General features: G+C 36.3%; 1 long non-coding RNA gene across 1 annotated transcript; it reads left to right on the forward strand.

The window, feature by feature from the left end:
- Positions 1-1,033: 1,033 nt before the first annotated feature.
- Positions 1,034-7,170, forward strand: LOC140137377 (uncharacterized). Its single transcript, XR_011856831.1, has 3 exons — positions 1,034-1,188; positions 2,210-2,361; positions 6,267-7,170. It is a non-coding gene; the product is annotated as an uncharacterized lncRNA (long non-coding RNA).
- The last annotated feature ends 2,093 nt before the right edge of the window (positions 7,171-9,263 follow it).

Raw genomic sequence — 9,263 nt, forward strand, 5'->3', positions numbered from 1 at the left:
ATCAGCAATAGCTTTGTTTTTATTATGCTTCTGTTCCCTTGTCCGTGGTGTCTGCTCCTTGGCATTGATTTGTTGTTCCTTTTTTCTACTCGGAAACAATTTATTTGGCTAATTGTTGCAGGCACCCATGCGGGGGACCAGTTAAGTTTTGGTGCATTGCATTTTATTAATGTTTTTACGTTTCGCTTTTTCTAATGCATGCATCGCCCAGTGGTTTTGTTTTGTTCCTCCCGGATGGGTTTTTGCATGCGTCATGACAACGTGAACGTTCCTCGCATAACAATTGCCAGTAGTATTTTTAATTGTTATTATAATATATTATATATGCTTGCCTTATGTATGTTTTTGAATGCAATTGTATAAAAAATATTATTCTATGGTATAACTTTTTTAAGCAATGTTTTGATGCTATATTACTGCCTTGGTTATATGTGGCATGTTGTATGATTTTATCTATTGTAGTTAATTACTTTTGTATTATACTGTTATAGAATTTATTTGTAATTTGAATTTCGCTGTTGTTTTAAAAACCTGTTTTATAGCGCCTAGAGGCCGCCTTTGCATGCATTAGTGCGCTTTTAATAAATGTCTTTTATTATTATTATTATGTGTGATCAGGGTTTGTTCAGAATTATTGTAAGACTCGTGAACTTGTGCTTGTGCATTTTGCATTCACTGGTTGGGTCTGGATGAACCAACTGTGTAAACAAACAATTGAATAAACCAGGGCTGTCAACTCTCACGCATTGGGCGTGAGTCACACGCATTGGGTCACTTTCTCACGGTCTCACGCCAAGGTAGTATAATCGCACGCCTAAAAGTAAATCTCACGTAAAAAGCTGAAAATTGAATACAATCTCACGCATCGCCAGAATAAGTTGTTATTATTCCTCACATAATCATGGGTCAAAATGAACATTGAAGTCGGCAAATCCCGGTACGCCTCTGTCTCACGCCAAGCAATTCCAAAATGTTGACAGCCCTGAATAAACTAATATCAATTGTATATTACCTCTGTGTCTTTCAGATACAACAGAAAAGAAACCTGAGAATGACACTGGAGAAGATACATCAGAAGTGACGAAATTCAGGAAAAATAGAATGGCTAAAGCTCAACAAAACTATATGAAAAGCTCATCTTTGACAGAAATATTAACTCAGTTTCCAAGAATTCTGAGTATTGGAATGGTATGTACTATGTACTCTATATAGACCACTTCACATGTTTTTATATTACTTAGCACAACTGCAGGGCAAGAGTATCAATATTTAAAATAGGTATTTATAATTAGGTATAATTTACAGGGCCTGTTTTAGATTATTTTATTCAATTCAATTTTAAAACAAATATGGTAGTAGTAATGGTAGAATTCAACAGAAGAATGTGTAAGTGATGCCAATCATGACATGTGAAAGGAAAACAGCATTTTTATTGCTGACTTTTATTGTATGAAAAGTCTTAAGGGGGTACTACACACTTGGTCAATTTTCTGCCTATTTTTGCATTTTTCTCAAAAATTACAGCGCATTGGTGACAAGTAAGATATGTATATTATACTATGGGCAAGGACTACAACTACTGCACTGAAAATTCAGCAACTCAAGGCAAGTAGTTATTGATTTATTAATCAAATATTGGTTTTCCCTCAATTTTGACTGTAACTCCACAACTGTTGTCTGTGCTGAAATAAAAAATTTCCAGTGCAGTAGTTGTAGTCCTTGCCCCTATAATATACATATCTTGCTTGTCATCAATGCTCTATAACTTTTGAGAAAAGTGCAAACATAGGCACAAAATGGCCAGGGGTGTAGTACCCCTTAAATGTTGCATTCCACGGGCAGGCATAACTGGCCTTTTACCTGACAGTGACAGGATGCATGTGCATGTAGTAATCCTGTTTTGATCAGGGTTTGTCACCAGACAGGGTTGGCCAGATTCACTCACATCACCATTCACAATCGTCCTAACTCCAGCCTTTGACCGCATCCCTCCTCTAATCAACCTTCTTCCTCGCCTCCTTTACTTGTTTCTTCTACATCTTCTTTGGTTTCCCCTGCTTCCTTGGACCTTTTAAAATTTGAAGACATCCTCATTGGCGGGAGAGGGTTCGATCGGGCGAGGTCTGACAACCAAAATAATTGTTTATTTGCCTATTTACAGACAGAAAATATAAATAAATAATGATGCATGTTATATTTTGGTTTGCAGATTGAGCAGGAATTCACAATAATGTACCCTGAGAAGACAAGTAAAGCATTGGCCCGAGGTGTCTGGTGTTTATTTGAGATACTTGAACACCAAAGAGCCTGAATGGACTGTTGATTGGGTTGATAAAGATGATTTAGGAAAACTAACGAAAGGTAAGCTTTTCTAGTACATTTTTAAAGGAGCTCATCAGAGGGTTGTCTGGGAAAAAAAAACTTGGTTTGTCTCCATAATTAACAAAATGATAAAACAACATTAGTCTTTATCATAAGCAGAAAAATATATTGTTTTGCAATTTCATGAATATAATTGAACTAAAATAAAAAAAACAGGTGCATTACACTGAGTGAAGACGGGTCATGCATCAACAGGTATTCATAGCCTAGAATTAAATTTGCCTAACTTTGCCTATACACATTGCACTAAAAACTATACTTTGAGCGTACACTGGAGATGTTCTATAGTTTCAATAGGGTTTTGTCTAGATCCAGACGAAAACCTAACAATATACCGTACCGACATTTTTCAGAAATGTTGACCTACGTTTAACCTCATTAAACATTATTACCTCTGGAGAATATGAAGGGGTATGTAACATGCTTTTGGGGATTTTTCAATTGCCCTTTAAGGGGGTACTACACCCCTGACCAATTAAGTGCCTATTTTTGCATTACTACTGCACTGAAAATTCAGCAACTCAAGGCAAGTAGTTTATTTATTTATTTATTTATTGATCAAATACTGGTTTTCCCTCATTTTGACTGTAACCCCACAACAGTTGTCTGTGCTGAAATAAAATTTCCAGTGTAGTAGTTGTAGTCCTTGCCCCTATAATATACATATCTTACTTGTCACCAATGCGCTATAATTTTTGAGAAAAATGCAAAAATAGGCACAAAATTTGGCAGGGGTGTAGTACCCCCTTAATGAGATTTTGTCAGGACTCAGGAGTATATAAGATGACTGAAGTGTAAGATTGTTGCCAACATTTAATGTTGCCCCCTATCAGGACTCCAAAAAGGTAATTTCAAGCAAGATTCCAGCAAGAATTCCAGATTCCAGCAAGCCAAATTTTCATGTACAAAAAGGCAAAATTCCCTCCAATTTCCAAGATTTCTCTAACTTTTCTCCAAATTCCCCATTTTTCCTATAAATGCCCCTGTACATGTAAATGTTATTAATTTAGGCATGTCTTTGCCATGGCTTAAAAAAGTGGGGAATTTTGGATGCTCCCAGGAAATCTTGATATTTGGAGGAAATCTTGGAATTTAGAGAGGGAAATTTTTCCTTTTGGTAGGCCCTACATATGCTCGTACAATGTAAGAATCTATAGAAAGTTGTGGAATTACTTTAGCATGCTTGAATTTTGCTTCCTTTTTTTGAGCCCTGGTGTGCATGCTTAATGAGCGTACATGCATTTTGCAAACGTGAATTTTGCAAACATACTTAGTACGTACATGTGTATTATGATGCCTGCATTTGAATCTGATGAAGCAACAGAAAAGCAAACTTATTCAGATTTTGTCAAATCTACAGCACAAATTGTAGACTCATGTTTCTGGCGTTTATATTGTTATTTTATGTACATTACAATGATGTGAAAAATAGTGATTTCAAGGAAATATAGAGAGTGCTCGATTTTGTGAAGAGCACACATCTTGTCTATAAAATAGGCCAAGTCATTCTATAAATATAGGCCAGTACCTCTATTTTCTTGAATGTACTGTAACTTAATTCTTGACAGCAACATCAATATTGTGTTGTATTGGGCATCATTTTAATCTACATGCATGTGAATATGATTGTATGTTTACTCTAGCTAGGGATAACAATAACTGTTGCAGAATGTTTTAATGTGGTATAATATACGAGGCCGGTCAAAAGTTTGTAGAACTCGGTATGCTACTTTGTCGCACGGTATTGCATTTGGTCTCATTTGAAAGCTTGTTCCTTCAAAACATTACTGCAAAGATATTATATTTTTGCATCACTGTATACGGGCAGGACGCTGTTCAGAGGAAGCCTACCTCCATGAATTCCCGGGTACTACCAGAAGTGAATACAGGGTCATCACGGAAATTTCTCCCGACGGTGGTGAAAACTCAAATGAACTTTAACAATGTACAGTTATTGTAAATGGTAATGAAGTACTTGGTATTCAACAGCAACGAAATGGTTTTTAGAGTTCAAGAATGGAGTGAGCGTTCTTGAAGATCATCCAAGGTCCAAAAGACTTGCTGACGTCACCACTAGTGATATACGTGCTGGTACAGTGGCATTGATAATGAATAAAGAGCCAAATAAGAAAGATGAGATAGCCACAAAATATGACAACTCTGATGAATGTGCTTTCAATATTAATCCATTAACATTTGGGTATTCCAGGGTGTCTTCTAGATGGGGTCCCGGAATCTTCATGTACAAAATTGATACCAGTTGACATAATAGTATTCAGGTCCACACCTTCTATACATTTAGAATGAGGACCAAGGCAAATTTAATCTATATGTGGCTAAAGGTGATAAGGCATACATTAATCACTGGAATTATGAGTGAATTTAGTGGAAGCACCTGGATCTTACACCCCTCAGAAGATCATCCCTCGGTCACCGTAGTGCAAGATCTTCATCGCTGTTTCTGACATCCAAGGATAGTCTAGATGACGGATCATTTGCCAAATGAAAGTACAATCATAGGCATATATTATACAAATTTTGATAGCAAAATTGAGGCAAGCAATCATGTGGAGGAGGTTGATGGTAGGAATGTGGCTGTTCTCGGATTGTGTCCTGTACACTATTCTTAGTTTGTCAAGCTGCCATTCACGACAGAGGGGCCAGTTATTTAAAGTAACCATATATTGTGGTTCAGACATGACCTCCAGTTAGTGAAACCTATTTTAGAATTTTAAGTCCTACCTTCATAATATCAGGTTTGGTGGTGATCAATGCTAGTGAGCCTTCACTGAAGAGTGGCTCAAGGAGCTATCGGAAGACTTCCATTTTGTTGACATAAAAGGTTTCAAGAAAAATTGCGACGGGTACATTACGGTATGTAGTGACCATGCTCAAGAGAGAGATAGAAAGGATTTGGCTAGTACCTTGTTCTACGAACTTATTGACCGCCCCTCGTAGCATTAGCTTTTATTATCAATCTAAATGCTTCAGTGTAGCCTAATTACATTGTTACATATGCCTCAACAAAAGATTTGTTACCATTAATAATTTTCATTTCAGATGAGCAAGTAAACACTGCTCTGCAGTTGTTACCTTTAATCATGAAAGGAAGGTCTAAAGGTGGGAAAGGAAGGTGCGGCTATGCAGCATCACTTGCTTCATTTACAGACCAAAAGAGCTAGTGTAAGTGTAAGTGCTGCAGTAAAGACAAAAAACATCTTATTTTTACTACATGTACTGATAGGGTTGCTGATTTTTTAAATAAGGTTTTATTAATTTGTCTAAATAGAACCAATTTACCTCCGCAGAGAGTGGTCTGTCCTAGCGTTGCTATGGTGTTGTTTACATCCGAGTTTGCAATGCCAATCGGTTTTGACGTACTCGGACAAAGACACATATTTATGCGGTTAGGGTTATTTTAATACACATGTGTAGAGCAATAGCCCTAACCGTACTGTATCTCACTATGTCTCACTGGAAAATGACATCTGCGCATGCGTGCACATGTGATGACGTCATGATCCTCGCTCATGAATAGGGAGCGAAAAGCTAACCGGTTAGCTTTCCTCGTCGGTAGCGTGCATCGGGTGGCCGAGGTGTTTTCATTATTTGGTCAAGGAAAATTCAAGAGTCTTGAATATTGATGACCAAATTCCAGTAAATATCAGAATTTTGTATTCAAATGAGTTAACAAATGCCAGAGATTTAGCAAAAAGTTTGATATGCCAATTTCAAATTTGTTTTTTATTAAGTGTTGATCTGAATTTTTTTAAATTTAGGTCAATGAAGTTAAGTCCTGGAAAATCCAGAGAATGTAGAAAGCTGTGGGAACCCTATTCTGAAATTCCTTAATACAATAATGTGTTATTTTATTTCCTCTGCAGGAAAATTGCAACATTGACACATTTGAGTGCAATTAGTGCAACAGAGAAGCCACAGCCCTATGTCTTGTTACTGGGAAACAGACTGACACCTAGACAGGTCTTTGTGATAATTGAACGCAGGGCCATGTCCACTCCACCTGTATTGAAGGCGATAGACGTTTGTTTTAAGACTCACTACGTCCTGGGATTGAAATATCAAAGTCATTGCCAGGCAGTGTGGCAATTCATGGAGGCAGTGGTGTTTCAGATGGCTCCTAAACAGGAGATGTATAGCTGCGTGAGAGAGTTCAATGCATTTTTTTTAACTTTGTTCAGTCTTACAACTCCAGCACCTAATAAGTACTGTACAAACCTCTATGTAACTCAATAATGAGTTCACCTTGGGCCTATAATGTTTGGGCACCATATCCTGCAGCAGTTTTAAGTAAACCATGAACACTTGTTGTTCACTTACCAATCAAAAAACAAAGCTGGTTGTGATTATGAATAGTTTTGAGTGAATATCTCAAAAAAAATTTCTCTTAGGTTTGTACCAATCAAGAACCAAATAACCATAATCAAGAACCAAAGCTTGTGATTATGTATACATACCAAGATCATTATGGCCAGTTAATGGATACTTCTATAGCAGAGTACCTGCATGGCTACTCCAAGCTAGAATAGTGCTGGGGTACTTCAGAGCTACTCTGCGGCTTGTCTACCATGAGCTACGGCATAGCAGAGGAGCTGTGCAGCTAATTGGCCATGAGCGACCTCATTGTAAAGTAGCACCAGAGTAGCTCTGAAGTACCACCAGAGCAACTCCAGCGTGGTGTTGCCTTGGCAAGGCACTGCTATAGTAGCACCCAATAACTAGCCATAGGAATCTTAGTGTGCAGTTTTGATATAAAATTGGATGGATTGAGCATGATACACAAAGATATTGGTCTAGCTGTGAGTTAAAGATATCTCTTAAACTCACAGCGAGACCAATATCTTTGAGTATCGTGAAAGGATCCATTCGATTTTATCATTATTATGCTTTGAGAATCTAATTTTGGTCAAAATTGTGATTTTTGGTCTATTTGTAATATTTGGTCAAAAATGTGCTTTTCTCCATTACATTTTGTAACCATTTAAAGTGGGTTGTTAAACAGTGTTACGATATCTACACGCTACATGTACGGTGATCGTGGACTGTAAGCTGATGCAGAGACCTACGATATCGGGTGAAATTGGGCACCAATTTCAGTTTGTGACTCTAGCGGGTGCCAGATATCCAGAATAATTGGTTTTGAAAAATGTGTGTAAAGTATAGGATGGAAGATTCTCAAAGCGTAATAATGAGTGAACTTGGAAACCTTGTTCACTTATGCTTGTACCAATCAGAGCTTGTTAAAGCTTGAGTGAATCTATAAAAAAATGTGTTCACTTAGGCTTGCACCAATCTAGAACCAAGGCTGAATGTGATTATGGGTAGTTTTGATTAAACCTTGGAAACTTGTTCATTTGGTACCAATCATAAACCAAAGCTTGTGACTGAGTAGTTTTGATTAATCAAACTTTACATAAGTGTTCACTTAGGCTTCCACCAATCAAGAATCAAGCCTGGTTGTGATTATAAGTAGTTTTGAGTAACCCAATGAAACTTGTTCACTTATGTTTGTGCCAATCAAGAACCAAAACTAGATGTGATTATGAGTAGTTTTGATTGAACCATTAAAAAGTGTTCACTTCGGCTCGCACCAATCAAGAACCAAGGCTGGTTGTGATTATGAGCAGCTGCAAGTAAATTTTGAAAACTTGTTTACTTGTGCTTGTACAGCCAATGCTGGTTGTGATTTTGAGAAGTTTTGAGTGAATCTTTAAAGAAGTGTTCACTTTGGCTTAAACCAATCAAGAACCGAGGCTTGTGACTATGAGTAGTTTTCAGTAAACTTTGAAAACTTGTTCACTTATGCTTGTACCAATCAAGAACCAAAACTAGATGTAATTATGAGTATTTTTGCTTGAACCATTTAAAAGTGTTCCCCTAGCGTTGCGAAAATCAAGAACCAAGGCTGGTTGTGAGTACCCAGCAAACACAAAAACGTTTTTAAAACGTTTTAAATAAGTTATATTTTGGGTTTTGGTTTAGGTAAAAACGTTTTAATAACATTAAAATGTCGGGTTATATAAAGGTCATGAAATCGTTTTAAAACGTTTTGTATGAAAACACACTACAACAATATTTTAAAAATGTTTTCGAAATGTCATTGTAAACTATTTTTGCAAACATTTTTGGCCAAATATTTTGTCAACACTTGAATAACATTATGTCAAAATATTTGCACCCAGCAAACACAGAAATGTTCTTAAAATGTTTTTTACAAAACGTTTTAATAACATTTAAATGTCGGGTTATATAAAGGTCGTGAAAACATTTTTTTAAAACATTTCTTAAAAGAACGTTATTGCAAATATTTTGGGCAAACATTTTTTGCAAAATATTTTTCAACCCCAAAATAACATTCTGTTTAGAATGATTTGTACCAAGTTTTCAAAAATGATTTTGGTATGTTATTAAAACGTTTTTATACCCTTTATATAACCCGACATTTAAATGTTTTCTGTAAAACATTTGTGTTTGCTGTGCAGTAAATTACCAATAAATGTTATGAAAACGTTTTATACCATTAATGTACCCTTTATACAACCCGACATTTAAACGTTTTCTGACAACCTTTTATAACCTTTTGCGAATGATGTCGAAAACGTTTTGTGTTTGCTGGGTACGAGTATAGTTTTAAATGAATCTTAAAAAAAGTGTTCACTTTGGCTTGAACCAATCAAGAACCAAGGTTCTGAGTTTTGAGTAAACTTTAAAAACTTGTTCACTTATGCTTGTACCATTATGAGTAGTTTTGAGTGAACCTTAAACCCATAATGTGTGATTTGCATAAAGAATAGATTCCTATTTAAATGCTAGTTTTCAATGATCACATTATTCCCTTTTAATTTCGAGCCAAACAAATGAGG

This window comes from Amphiura filiformis, chromosome 2, assembly GCF_039555335.1.
Source record: "Amphiura filiformis chromosome 2, Afil_fr2py, whole genome shotgun sequence".
Taxonomy (NCBI): domain Eukaryota; kingdom Metazoa; phylum Echinodermata; class Ophiuroidea; order Amphilepidida; family Amphiuridae; genus Amphiura; species Amphiura filiformis.